We start from the raw sequence: 14,973 nt of genomic DNA, 5'->3' as shown, positions 1-14,973 counted from the left end.
TTCCTTTCTGCTTGCTGCTGCGCAATGAAACATGCATCATTTCTGCATGTTTTCCCATCCCACACCACACATCAGTACCACCAGTGATGTCATGAAGGAACAGCACAATCTCTGTGCACATATGGGCAAGGAAATAAGCAGATGCTTCTCTCAGCTGAACGTGACTCACCAAAGGGGCTCCAAATGCCACGAACAATTAGGTTCAATCTAGCTGTATGTCCCTCAGCTTTTCAGTGAGCTGCCCAGGAAGCTCAGAATTCCTGATAGCCCAAGAATAAGTGCAGAGTTACTTCATAAATGCCCAGCACAGAAAGGACAGTTAATAACTGCTTAATCTCTATCCAAACAAAGTAACTCTCAAAGTTTGTGGACAAACATTACCAGAGAGTCTCAGGGGCAGCTCCTCTCTGCTTCCAGCATTGACATTTAGGAAAGATTCCTCATCAAGCACAGGCATTGGCCCTTACCCCAGAAACTACCAGATCTCCAGCCCCAGCCCTATTACATAGGCTCTCTGAGCCTCGGTTTCCTCCTCTGTTGTTCTGAGGCATCTAGCATGTCAGGTACATGATACTTTCTCAACAGACAGTACATGTATAAAGCTTTACCTTGTAGTAAACATAAAGTTTTACACATTCTAGAGTCATCTGGAGGATGATTCAGGAAATTCTTTATTCTCTCAATACTTATTGAGCATCTACTAGGTACAGAGATGCATGGGAGAAACAAAATAAATTCAAAATAAAGTTTCTTTCCTCCAAGAGACTCTAATACAGCTGGACATTTAGGTAAGTGTGGAATATTTCAGAATTTCTGAATGCCTTGAGGAGCCAGGCAAGTACTATAAATGAGTGAAGGAGGCTGGAGTAATATAATAATAATAATAATAATAATAATAATAATAATAATAATAATAGGGAGTGGTGGGAACTGTGGCGAACTGGAGAGCAAGAGCTCCATCTAACAGGGAAGCCACCACCCCAATCCAGCTAACTACTAACCTGTGAGAATGCAGAGCCAGTATTACTAGACTTCTCTGTTTTTCAAAGAAGCCAGAAATCCAGATTGAATGGAAAGATTACTAATTGTGACTTGTTAACAAATAATTTAGAAAAGAAACAAACCACATGCAGACTAAACCAAACATATCTGTGGGCATTATTCGGCCCACCAGCCACCGGTTTATGACCTGTCCATTATGGTAGATGATACACTGTCAAAATAAGTGTTACTGACAATAAGTTCTGGAGGTGCTCAGAGGAGGACGTGAGTCCCTTGGGCTGGTATAATCTGGAAAACTTTCCTCAAGGTGGTCAGATTCAGACCAGGCCCCAAAGTGTGGGTATGAATCTGATAGGCAGAAGGAAAGGGCACAAGGCTTTTGGCAAGGATAGATGGGGGAACCAAGAAGGCTGTAGTCAGAGCTCAGAGGTAGTGAAGGGGTGCATCTGGCTGTTATGAAGGCTTCCTGGGGGAACGGCAACCTCTGGCCTTTGGTTGGTCTCAGTGGATGAGGTTTCTTGTGACCAGAATCAGGAATCTCAGAGTGGAGGAAACAAGGGAAGATGGGGAACTACTACTTAGAGGGTCTGATTCTGAAGAGCCAGTCAGAGAGTAATATTAAACACAGACAGACAGATGCCTCATCAGCAGGCATGGGGAAAGGCCATTTTAGTAAGTCCAAGGCCTTTTCTAGAATACAGCAATGTAAAAACCTGTGAGAAGCACAAATATATAATGCAGGATCCTGGCTGGTGACTAGAAACAGGTCCAGAAGGTGGGAATGGATAAACCACAGTACAGTGAGACCTACCATGTAGGAAAGGGGGCTCTGGCCCCATACAAACACTGGAGAAAGGAAAAAATGAACAGGAGCTTTGAAAAAGCCAGCAATCCACAAAAATCCTGGAAACTATTTTAAAAACACTTTAGTAAGAGCCAAGGTAAAATATATGTCCAGGATTAAAAGCCCCAGGGATTAGAAACCATTCTCCCACAGGGCTCTCTGGCAGCTGGGATAGTAACTGAAAGAAAGAAGGCACTTTACCCCAAAGTGGAGGGCATGGAGACGTGTGGCATGCAGGTGTCAGGGAGAATAATATTGGCCTTCTATCGGATTATGTAACCACTAAAACAAGAGGCAAGGTGGTTAAGGGTCATAGAAAAAGCACAAGTATGGCAGGCAAAATTATGGCCCCCCCTAAAGATGTCCGTGTCCTAAATCACCAGAACCTGTGAATATGTTAGGTTAAATAGCAAAGTTTGGAAATAAGGTTTGCAGATGGAATTAAGGTTGCTTATCAGCTGACCTCAAGATGGGGAGACTCTCTTGAATGTAGTAGGTGGGCATAATGTAATCACAAAAGTCCTTATAAAGTGAAAGAGGGGGGCAGGTGAGGCAGAGTTAGAGAAGGAGATGTGACAACAGAAGCAAGGTCAGAGAGATGGGATATGAGAAAGACTCAACCGGCTGTTACTGCTTTTGAAGATGGAGGAAGGGGACAAAAACCAAGGAATGCAGGCAGTGTCTAGAAGCTGGAAAAGGCGAGTAAACAGATCCTCCCCTAGAAGTGCCAGAGGGAATGCAGCCCTGCCAACACCTTGATTTTAGTCCAGTGAGACCCATTTCAGACGTCTAACCTCCAGAACTGTAAGACGATATATTTCTGTTGTTTTAAGCCACTAAATTTGTGGTAATTTGTTACAGGAGCAATAGGAAACTAATACAACTAGCTTTGAACTCAGATGTAGGGTTTAATCCTGACTCCACTATACAGCAATTACTTGACCTTGGTCCAGTCATTTAACCTCTCTGAGCCCTAATATCCTCATCTCATCCTCAGAAATGATGTCCATAATACTTACACTTCACAGAGTTGAGGTGAAGAGCAACTGAGATGACGAACATAAAAAAGCTAGCACAGCTTGGCAGAGAGAAGGTGCCCGGCAATGTTCTTTTCTTTCCATCAATGCATTTGATGAAATAGTAATTGATACCTAGGATGAATGGTGTTCTGGTAAATGTTTAACCACTGGCTTTTTAAAAAATGCGTGCATGTATATACATATATATATATATTTACTTATTATGTAAGAAGTAAAACACACAATTTATGAATAACAATGAAATAATACTCTATTGCAAATTCCATATAGCCAGTTGATTTTCATATAATGAGTTCATTAATTTTGCTGAACTCTTACATCCATAGCCATCCTACAGCTGAAAAAGAAGAGTGGGTGTAGTTCCTACATGGATGGTGGTTGATACTTTCATTTATGCTAATGAGTAAGAAGAAAGTGAAATGGTGAAGAAGTGTTGGAACTTGACAGATTCATCAATGATTCAAACAACTCCTTTGCTGAATCAGATAGTAGTTTCCATATACTGGAAGCATATTTCTTCAATTTTTGGGGTGTTATTCATGAAGATGGACATCATTTCTGAGGATGAGATGAGGATATCAGGGCTATAAATATGAAACGCTTTTAAGTTTAATGTAAATTATTAACATTTTCTCCATCACTTTCTCAAGGCTAGAGTACAATGAACAAAACAAGAATCTTTCCCCTTATGTTGACATCTTACATCATTATAAAACGTGTCAAAACTGAGAAATTAACATTAATAACTAAAGTATAAAGCTTATTTGGATTTCACCGATTTTTCCACAAAAGTCTTCTCTCTGTTCTAGGATCCAATCCAGGATCCCATATTGCATTTATTCGGTCATTTATTTGGTAGAATATCCCTCATCTTGGCTTGTTTTCTGTTTTCTCCTATAATTTAATTTTTAACGATGCCTGTGTTTAATAATCGGCTCACAGATTTCCTAAATATTGAACAATTGGCTCTCATGAGCCACAAGCCCAAGCCAGCTCTAGCACACCACTACCTAGGAAGCTCTAAGCAAAACCGACAAACAATTCATTTGTTTTTTCCATCAATTCCACTAATATTTATTGAGCGCCCTCTAGGGGCTAGTGCTGGGGGTGTGGAGATAACGGAAACGTGCAGTCCTTGCCACTGAGAAAATTACAGGTTAGGGGGCGTGGCTGAGCAGTAGCAGATAGCACCCCTAGAGAAAGCAGGGCTATGATGGGAGGAAATAGGATGTGCTGGAGCACTCAGAGGTGGGAGGGACCAACCCTGCCTGGGGAGGTCAAGGAAAGCTTCACAAAAGAAGTAAAGGATGAGCAAGAGCTCCCCAGGTGGGATGCAAGGAGATAAGACGACTGTGTGAGCTGAGTCTTTTTTTTTTAATACATTTATTTATTTTCGGCTGCGTTGGGTCTTCGTTGGTGCAAGCAGGCTTTCTCTGGTTGCAGCGAGCCGGGGCTGCTCTTCGTTGCGGTGTGCGGGCTTCTCATTGTGGTGGCTTCTCTCGTTGCAGAGAACGGGCCCTAGGCGCGTGGGCTTCAGTAGTTGTGGCACGCGGGCTCAGTAGTTGTGGCTCACGGGCTTAGTTGCTCCGTAGCATGTGGGATCTTCCCGGACCTGGGCTCGAACCCGTGTCCCCTGCACTGGCAGGCAGATTCTTAACCACTGTGCCACCAGGGAAGTCTGTGAGCTGAGTCTTGATGTGTGAGTGAGAATGAGCCAGTCATTTGAGGAAGCAGAAGGAAAGCAGTCACCATTTATTCTTTCATTCTATAAGCATTTATTAGGCATCAATTCTGTACCAGACTCTGGAGATGCCCAAACATGTAATGAATAAGGGCATTCAAGTGTGACAAGGGTTGTGATGGTGGAGACGGTGCCTGGGCTGTCTTGAAGATGAGGTGGTGTGTGCACATGTGTACCATGAAGGAGCATGGACATAAGGGCACTGGCCAGACATCTCCTCCCCGGGAGTGCAGAAGAACCTAAGAGGAAGCTCTCAGGCTTCTACCATCACTTCACCTAATGCAACCAACAGCTTTTGTCCGAGGACGACTAATGCCAGAACCTTTCAATGCAGGTACAATATGTTCACAGCCCCCTATTTCCAGCCCCTCACACCCAGAGCCCCGTGTACAGACCTCTGGGAGCTACACTTAGCAACTGACTCCTGCCTTGGGCAGATGGCATATAAATGGTCTCGGGATGAGGTAGTGTTGACCAACTCAAGGCAAGGGCTCTTGACCTGAGATCAAGAACCCCCAGAAGAGCTCCTATGTCCCTTTCTCAACCCCCCTAGAGATATCCCTCAGCCACTCTCTACATCATTATACTGCTTTATTTTCTTCATAGCATTTATTACTATCTGAAATTAAGTCTTGCTTTTGCCTGTCTCCTCCCGCTAGAATCTCAGCTCCTCAAACATAGAATCCTTGTCTGTCTTGTCATCAATATATCCCCAGCTCACAGCTCAGGGTCTGGCGCATGGCGGGTATTCATGAAATATTTGTGGAATGGACAAGTGAACGAATGAATGGGTGGATGGATGCTATTATTCAGATTTGAGGGTTGCATTCCTAATCCTCTGTGGCCCAAACTATTTCCCTCAATTTAAAATCCGTTGCCTGTCTTTGGTGCTGTGAACTAAAATGTTGCCTGGACGTTGCAGCCATCAAGCCACCACATTACAGCTGCCCCTAAGGAAACTCAGGATAGAAACAGGATGCCCGCCGTCTAGCAGTCAACTGCTGCAGCCACCCCCGACGGTGTACCCTGAGGAGACTCAGGATGAGAAAGCACAGGATACTGGCCCCAGATAACTGAGGTGCATATCAAAGGAATGATTTCAGTGAGCCCAGACTCTTGCATCTTCCCATACATAGAAAAGCGCTAAATTCCTTAACTTGAGATATCTGGTTTTCTTTTATTAACAGTAATCTTTTGATGTTCCGACTACCTGGTCTTCTGTTGCAAAAACTCCTGTATATCCTGGCTCACCCCCTTGGCTCTTAGGAACAGTTTCTCAGCGTTATCTGAGATGCTGTGCCCCAGGCTAGAAGTCCTCAGAATGTCTGCCGAATAAAACATAACCCTCAACTTTTAGGTTGTGTATTTTTTTCCAGTCAACAGTGCCTTGACTCTGAACTTGAACCTTACATGGAGGAAGAAAACTGACATGCATGAAATTCAGAATGCTCCTCTTGGAATTGTTGTGAGAATGTGAAAGATAATGACAACTAATATTTGTTGTGTTTACTAAGTGCCAGTTCCCATTCCAAGCACTTCATATGTATTCAATAAATATTTGTCGAGTCTCTACGAGGTGCCAGGCACTGTTTAGGCCTTAGGGATATAGCAGTGAATAAAAGACAAAATAATCTCTGCTTTTAGGGACCTTAGCCATTAGCTCATTTAATCTGAAAACAACCTTGAGATGCAGACCTTGTGATCAGTCCCATTTTAAAGATGAGGAAACTGAGGCACAAGGTTAGATCACACAGCAGAGCCAGGCAGTCTGGGCCCTGAGCCTGTGTTCTTAACCAATAGGCTCCCCTGCCTCCTGAAGAGCTATTATATGGGGAAGTGCTTGGCAAACTTTGAATGACTTTGACAAATTTGAGTTCCTATTATTCTTGGTGGGAGCATGGTGTGGGGAGGAGGCAGGAAAGAGACTGGGCCAGGGAGCTCAGAGGATGCATGGAGAGCAGTGGTCCCGGAGGTGCCTTTGGTACCACTTAGGCCAGGAGAGCACTAGCTGTGTCTCTGGAGTCCCCACTGGCCTCTTGCAGGGGCTGTCAGACTTAGCAGACTCACATGGAGTAAGGCTGCATGAAAGAGGCTGCAAGGCCTCCTCACCAGCATGTACTTAGCTCTTTGTGGATTTTTTTTTTTTTTGGCTAGAGTCCTGTCCTGGTTCCCCTTCTACTGATTTGTTGCCCTTATGGGGGCCCTGCCCCATCCCCCTTGCATAGTCCTCCCATTCAGCCTCTCAGCCCAAGAAGACAAAGGAAAGTTTGGCCAACCCCCACTGGGCTTTTCTGGTTTTCTGTTTCCATTGGAACAAAGAACTGCTCACCAAGTGCTCTCTGATCTTTGGAATGAGAAAGGAAAATAGTTTATCACACGGAGTACCCCACACACACCACCCCCATCACTCACTGGTCTCAGCCTCTCAGGACACCCAGATTCCTGGCAAGGCTAGGCAGGGAAGGCGCCTCCCTTCTGCTCAGCCTTCAGGGAGCCGGCAGGAGAGTGATGACTTCCATCTGGGCTGGCCTGCTTTCCACTCCTTGGGCTCCACCTGTGTCCTAGATGGAGCAGAAGGAAGAAGGAAGCATCCTCCCTCCTGCCTCTCCCACAGCTCCAACCACACAGATGAGCCTCCTAGACCTTGATCAACCGATTTCCAAGTGATTCCTGCAGAAGGATGAGAGGTTGCTTGGGACCTTGGGCAAATTCCTTAATCCCTCCAAGACTCAGTGTTCTCCACTGAAAAATGGGTCGAAGAATGCCTGCTTCATAATGTTATTGCAAGGATTAAAATTTTAAGTGAGAAATGTTTGAAAAATGCTAGGCCCCAACTAGACTAGGTAGAAGAATTTAGTTTGGTCTAGGAGAGGAGATGGCATTGCTCCAGAGATGGGCCCACCTGAGTGGTAGGTGTGGTAGAAACTTTCGCTCTGGAAAGTGGAGTAGGACGTCCTCCCAACTGCTGGGCTCTGCCAGACTTCTCCCTTGCACCAGGCCTTTGGGTCAGAGCCAGGTACCCTTTGCGGAGCACTGCTTGTGTCCATGGGGCCTGAGTTGCACACCCAGATGGCCAGGCCCTCACTTTACCCCTTAGAGATGATCACAGATCGCTCACTTTATCAAAGAGCAAACTGAAGATCATAGAGCAGAAGGGACATGCCCAAGGTCACCCTGGCTAGACCTGCTAACTTCTGTGGGCCAGTGGGCTCTCTGCTTCCCCTATACAACCTGCTCCTGTGAATCCCAGGTCACATGGTCCAGAGATGGCCCAGAGCTGCCTCACTGATCCCCTCAGTCTACCTGTTTATTCAGTAAGTCCTCACTGAGTGCCTACTATGCACCAGGTACCTAGATTAGAAGGCAATGTCTGATTTGGGGGAAAATGAAACAATGAAGGGACTTGGGGGGCCAGCAGAGTTGGGGATGCTGCTTTATAAGAGGCTGGTCAAAGAAGGATTTATTGAGAAGGTGACATGTGAGCAGAGATCTGAAAGAAGTGAGGGAGTGAGCCCCGCAGATATCTGGAGGAAAAGAATTCCAGGCAGAGGGACTTCCCTGGTGGCGCAGTGGTTAAGAGTCTGCCTGCGAATGCAGGGGACAAGGGTTTGAGCCCTGGTCTGGGAAGATCCCACATGCCACGGAGCAACTAAGCCCATGTGCCACAACTACTGAGCCTGCGCTCTAGAGCCTGTGAGCCACAACTACTGAGCCTGCGTGCCACAACTACTGAAGCCTGTGCTCTAGAGCCTGTGCTCCTCAACAGGAGAAGCCACTGCAACGAGAAGCCCACGCATCGCAACGAAGAGTAGCCCCTGCTCACCATAACTAGACCCACGTGCAGCAACGAAGACCCAACGTGGCCATAAATAAATAAACTAATTAATTTTTAAAAAATGAAAAAACAAAAAAAAGAATTCCAGGCAGAGAGAACAGCAAATGCAAAGATGCTGAAGCTGTCTGGGAACAGCAAGGAGGCCAGAGTGGCTGCAGCAGAGTGAGTGAGGGAGATAGTGGTAAGACACGAGGTCAGACAGGTCGTGGGGGGACAGATCACTCAGGACCTTGTGGGCCATTGTAAGAACTTAGGCTTTTAGTCTGAAATAGAGACCCATTAGAGGGTTTTGAGCAGAGGCAGGACATGACCTGACTTATGTTTCATCAGGATCACTCTGGCTGCTGTGTCAAGAGTCGACGTAGAGGATCCAATAACTTTATCTAACAGGCAGACCTGGTAGGAAGCTGTTGCTAATATCTAGGCGACAGATGATGGTGGCACAGACCATGATAGTGGTAACACGTGGTTCAATTCTGGATACTACAAAGGTGGAAATAACATGATATGCTAATAGAGTGGAGATGGGAAAGGAGAGAAAGAGAGAAGAATGACTTTGGGGTTTGGGTCCTGAGCAACTGGAAAGTTGGGGATGCCATTAGCTGAGATGGGCAAAACTGTAGGAGCAGCAGGTTTGTGGGGAACAGTCTGGACTTTGGCTTTGAACGTGGTAAGTTTGAGATGCCTATGTGACACCCATGTGGATGCCTGTGAAAGCCAGACCAGGAGCAGCGTGTCTTCCCTCCTTCCCTCACTCGTACACTCGCTAGTTCAGCGAGGATGAGGCGAGCAAGCCCAGGCACGGGGGATGCAGCTCCCCGGCTGGCTTCCCTGTCATCAGTCTCTTCCCCCTCCTGTCCACAGGACACATGCAGGCTCCAGTGGGGGCCTTCCAGAGCCAAGGTCAGATCTGTCACTCTCCTGCTCTAAGCCCTCAGCTGGTCCCCACTGCCTCCAGAGTAAAAAATTATCCGTCCTGTTCCTGCCACTCCCAGCCCCCCATTCCTTACATACCTGTCACACAGCGACTCACCAGGGCCTGAGCAGGCCATCCAGAGCCATAACTCCAAGGGTCTGCTGAGGGGCTGCCCCGGGCTAGGAGAGGCCTGCCCCCTCCTCAGCTTGCCTTACTTGATTTCTTCCTCCAGGACCTGGCCAAGCCGTCTCCTCTCACCTGAAGCCTGCCTTTCTCAGCTTTTACACACACAGACGGAGCCTCCCCCAGGGAGCCCTGAGCCTTTACACATTTGAGAGTCGCTGTTTGCTCTCCTGTCTCTCCCCTCACTGTGCTAGTTGCTCCTCGAGGGCAGGGATTATTTATTTATTCATCTCTGTAACCCCAGGATAGCCCTTGCCGAGGTACCCAATAAAGTTTTATTGAATGAATGAACGGTCTAATATGCGACAATAGAGAGGCTAAGGGATCAGAGAGAGAATTCATTTGGCTGAAGGAGGGAGGTCAGAGAAAGTGTCACAGAGATGCTAGTTAAGCTGGGTTTGGAAGATCAGGAAAGATTTAGCCAGGCCAAAAGAATTCTCAGTGATGTGCAACTAAATTTCGCTTCTCACAATGGTCACAAACTGGCAGCCAGGAGGCTGAATATGGCTTGCAGATGCTTTTAGTCTGGTCATTTTTTTTTTTTTTACCATGTGAGGAGACAGGCATTATGTTTGGTCACACCACAACTCTCAGCCCTGTAACTGCCAAGGGTGGCATGGTGTGTGCAGCCCTGCATGCATATGAGTTTGCCTCCCTGGCTCAGGGAACCCCCAAAATGCTCACTGTTCAAAATTCCTACTGCTAAGGGGAGGACAAACTTGGCTCATTCAGACTAAGCCCCAAGCCATGGAAGCCACGCGGCCATGCCAGGCCTGGCCAGCCAGTTAGTAGCCATGGGGATGAAGACCCAAATGCTCGCCAACCACCAGACCATCGTCTCGACCTCAAACCCCCCTAGGTGTGTGAGAGCTCTCCTCACAATGGTAGGAGAGGATGCAGGGCTTGGGCAGTGTGTAGGAAGCAGCTGCAGAGCCCAGGCCAGGGCTTGGCTTACCCTGACCCCCAATTACTCGAAAGGTAGAGAAAAGCAACCACAGAGTCCCCTCAGTGGCTCCCATCTCAGAAGGAGATGGCATTTCAGCAAGAAGCCTCACTGTGTGATGATGACAAGGCTGAACACGAGGCGCGGGTATGGGTCTGCAACCAAGACCCCAGCCTTATCTCCTTTACCCGCTAGTCAGAGAGACCTGGGTTTCTAGGGCACCCAGGGTAGCTGAGTGTGCCAACAGTGGCACAACTGTGCTGCCAGACACAGGCCCAGTGGGCCATGCGGAAATTAAGGTGAGAGCAGTTGGCTCCACGCCCATCTAGCTGACAATGGGGCTCTCCAGCCTTTCCTGTGTTTGCTCCTGTCGCTGCCAGAACACCCTGGTTTCAACCTGCAAGCCACAAATCCACACACAACAGCTATAGCCAGGTTTCCCAGTCATGTCAGAAACATGTATATAACACACAGTACAGCCACAGTCATACCACCCACCACATCACATCTCCCCATGTGCATGGGCTTTGGCCCGGGCTGCAGCCGAGCCCCACCTAGCCGCCTCTCCCGCCCTTCAGCGGCTGTGATGTCTTACACTTCCCCAAGCAGGTGTGCCCACCTCTCCTTGCACACGCAACGGTCTTACGTGTCTCACCCAACGCCTTGCTGACATGAGTTGGGTGCAGTCATGCAAAGGAAACCAACAATACTAAAAAAATAATTTAAAACTGTTTCTCTAGGGCTTTACATGTGTTCCATAAAGTTTCTTTGGTAGAAGATGCAAACTATTATAAATAGAATGGATAAACAACAAGGTCCTACTGTACAGCACAGGGAACTATCTTCAATATCCTGTGATAAACCATCATGGAAAAGAATAAGAAAAAGAATAGATATATACGTATAACTGAATCACACTGCTGATTTCCAGTTTCACTAGAAACTAACACAACATTGTAAATCAACTATACTTCAATAAAATAAATTTTTAAAAAAGTTTCTTTGGAAAGTTTACTTTCTCCATTCTATTTGCCTTTGAAAAACAGTACTAGGGATTCACCTCCCTGAGTTCAGAAGCCGCCAAGCAGGAAAGGGCAGAAACAGGGAAGCAAAACCACACAGTCAATCCCTTTCACTCCAGGAAGCTCCCTAGAGTTATCCCAGACACATGAAACAGCTTAGTCAGAAGCACTGTCTGTCTTCTCCCCTCTGCCTCTCTCATCCTCCCTGTCCTCATCCGAGATGCCTATAACTGCTACATACAGGGTGACTTCACCATGTGTGTCCCCTAACTGAAGAGCCCCAAGTCAGCGCAGCCATTTAGTGCCACGGGCCATCAGAGGTTCCACTTTGACTCAGTGACTGTGCCCAGTGAGGGACACATATACCTGCACCAGCCCTTTGCCCAGCTCCCAGTACCTTTCACCCAGATGCTGCCCAAACGTGTGGGGCTCAGCTGCTGTCTGGGCTGCGCGAGTGTCTTCCAGCAGCCGCTGTGTTGGACTGGCATCCCCCCGGTGAGCCGAGCCTTGCCAGCCTGTGGCCAGGCAGGTTTGCAGCTATGTGGCCCTAGGGACCGGCTAATGCAAAGGAGCCCAGTGGTGAGAATGCTGTCCCTGACCTTCCTTGCCCACCCTGCACTTCTCTGTGGAGTCTCAATGTGGACCGAGAGCCAGGCGGAGATCGAGAGCCTGGCTTGCTAGCACACACTCCGCATTCAGCACTTTGTCCTGGAAAGGATCCTGCCAGGCAACTTAAGCTAAATTCATACTTTGTGCCTGCAACCGATGCCCCCTGTGTATGCATGCCCAGCTGGCTGCCAATGGGCTTGCTGTGCTTGGTCCTTTCTAGATTGTAAACGGGCCCCACTTGTGCTGGGTTATGTGAAGACAATCACTTTCAATGGAATAACATCTCCCCCTGCAGCTGACTGCCAAAATCAGAATACTAAGGGCACACACCACTGTTCTTTGGTGGCCTGTTTTGGGAGGGCAGAGCCAGTCAGGCCTGGCTGCTGTGTACGAGATGACATTGGAAACCACTTAAGCAAAGCACTTGCAATTTTCGTTTCAAAGCAGGTCAAGCAGAATCCTGGCCTTGCCAGAGTTGAAAGGTGCATAAACACCACCTCATCCAAGGGTCACAAATGTAAATGCCTTTAGGCACCAAGCAGCTAATGAAAGTGAGAGAGGAGGGGAGGTGTAAGAAAATGAGGGAGGGGGTGCAGAACTGGAGCCCAGTTGCCTTACAAAAAGGCATTTAAATTCATTTTAATGTGCCAACCAGCAAAGCAGGCCTGCAGGCCCTTAGGGCCAAAGACCTGTAAGTTTGGGAGTGCTGCTGGAGACAGGAAGCCCAGAGAGGGGAAAGGACTTATTCAAGCTCATGCAACTAGTCAGTGACAGAGGTCCCTGAACAGCTATTTGGCAAAATGAGTCTTTATCACATTCATTCCTTCAGCAAACAAGTCCTGATCCCCACGAGGTCCTAGGCATCCTCCTGTGCCGTCAGGGTCCCAGAAGTGAACCACACATGCTCTCTATCTTCAAGACAGTCTCAGTCCAGTAGGGAAGTGTCAAGAACTAAGCCTGGAAATTGAGATTGACAGCAGAGAGCATGGGACCTTGAATGTCAAGCCGAGGCATTTGGATTTTATGCTGGAGCCAGCAGAGAAGCCTTGGGAAAGTCTGAGCAGGTCTCAGAAAGCTGTTCTATAGGAAGATTCAACCATCAATGGTAACAAGATGGACTGGGGCCAGGCCAGTGGGGTGGGAGGTGTAATTGGAGACACACAGAGTGGCTGAAGAAACCAAGAGTCTATGTCTAAGGTAATGAGGTTGAGGGTCACTAAGAAGAGAGGGGAAAGGGTGAATGTGTAAGACACTGCAAATCAACAGGGTGGGGCTTCCAGAGGCGTGAGAGTGTGTGTGTGTGGTGGGGGGAGGGCCTGGGGTGAAGGAGATGGGTTGGCAAAAGGCGAGAATAGGGAAGAATCAAGATGACTCCAAGATGGGGTGGATTGCTGGAATGCCAACAGACAGGAAGAAACTCGGGAATCGGGTAGGGGGAGAGTGGGTGGGTGGGGATGCCCAAATGTTTCTCTATGACAGCAGCCTCAAGACCAATAGGAAGAATCTGGGATTATCTGTTTTACATTATTGGAGCCTCTCCTTCCTCAGTATGGAAAATTGAGCCAGGGCCTCTTGACCTCTCGACTCTTCCATGTGCCCGGAAGTGACCCCTGGGGAAATCCCACTCGGTGCTTCTGGGTGAAATGGTCCAACGATTTAACAAATACTAATCAAATAAATAACTAAAATACATTCTCCACCCCCGGCCTCTTTCTGTCCCCCACTCCAAAACAGCTCTGTGGGAAAGTCAATTTGGGAATTTCCCACATGTGTCTATGACCGCAACGCCAGAGCAGTGGTCTAAGTCAGCTGCAACCTTCAAAATTCTGTATTTGCTTCTCATATCAAAGGCAGCCTGCTGGCTGGGAGAGCCCTGGTGATGTTGTAAAATAATTCCCCATGTCACCTCAGGGGCTACCTGGGACTTCTGTGCTAGCTTCCAAAGGTGTGGGCTACCAGGTCGAGAGAGGCCTGCCAGGCATGTGACTGAACCATATGACCCACTCCCCCCACTCCCCCCCACAGGGATGTTCATTTGCCTTCCGTTCCCTCTCAAGTTGCCCTTTCCTTTTCCCTCTGGAAGAGGGTGCAGCATCGGTGAACAAGCCAGAACCACTGTGGGGTTCCAAAAATAGATGAAGAATTCCAGTCCAAGTTTTGGCTACAGAAAGGGGACTTGAAAAGCTGCAGATGAAACTGAAGCTGAAGGATGCATGGGGGTTTGGAAAGAGTAGGGGCTTTGGAGTCCAACTTTGGTTCAAATCTCAGCTTGGCCTCATTCCAGACGCATGGTCTGGTCAGTTTTTTTCACGCGTAAAATTGTTATTATGATACCTCCCTTTCAGGGTTACTGTGAGGATTAAATGTGATGATGCATGCACAGTTCCTGGTACATAGTAAATGCTCAATACAAATTAATTTCATCTTTCATATCTTCTGCTTTTGAAGACAAGGTCTTTAAAAAATAAGGACCAGGTGTTATACCAAAATACCACCTAGTGAGAGTGGTCGGTGGAGAGGAGAGCTGAGGAGAAGGGAAAGGGTGCCAATATCTCATCTTACCAAGTGGAGATGCAAAAGGTGAAGATGATAATTGATGGAACAAAAACATAAAAGTGTTAGTATATTGCATAAATTACTAGATTAACCAATAAAGGAATAAAAATGGTGATATAGCCATATAATGGTGATAAATCCTCAACTAGCTTAGCAGGAAGTCAACAGATAATCTCCCAAAATTGGTAAATGAAGGAATAAAAGAAGTGCTTTATTTAGAGAAATGAGGGTAAATACAGGAAGAAAAGAACAAAAGTTGGTTGCCTTCCAGAAAGGGGACTG

The 14,973-nt window shown here is 47.2% G+C and overlaps 1 protein-coding gene across 1 annotated transcript in view; it reads right to left on the bottom strand.

Annotated features, from left to right (window-relative positions):
* NHSL2 (NHS like 2) overlaps window positions 1–14,973 on the bottom strand; it is a 270,748-nt gene that overhangs the window by 158,608 nt on the left and 97,167 nt on the right. The gene's annotated exons all lie outside the window — the stretch shown is intronic.

Source organism: Balaenoptera ricei, chromosome X (assembly GCF_028023285.1).
Source record: "Balaenoptera ricei isolate mBalRic1 chromosome X, mBalRic1.hap2, whole genome shotgun sequence".
In the NCBI taxonomy this organism is placed as follows: Eukaryota; Metazoa; Chordata; class Mammalia; order Artiodactyla; family Balaenopteridae; genus Balaenoptera; species Balaenoptera ricei.
The sequence above is the reverse complement of the archived record's forward strand: the minus strand, read 5'-3'. Positions and strand labels throughout refer to the sequence as shown.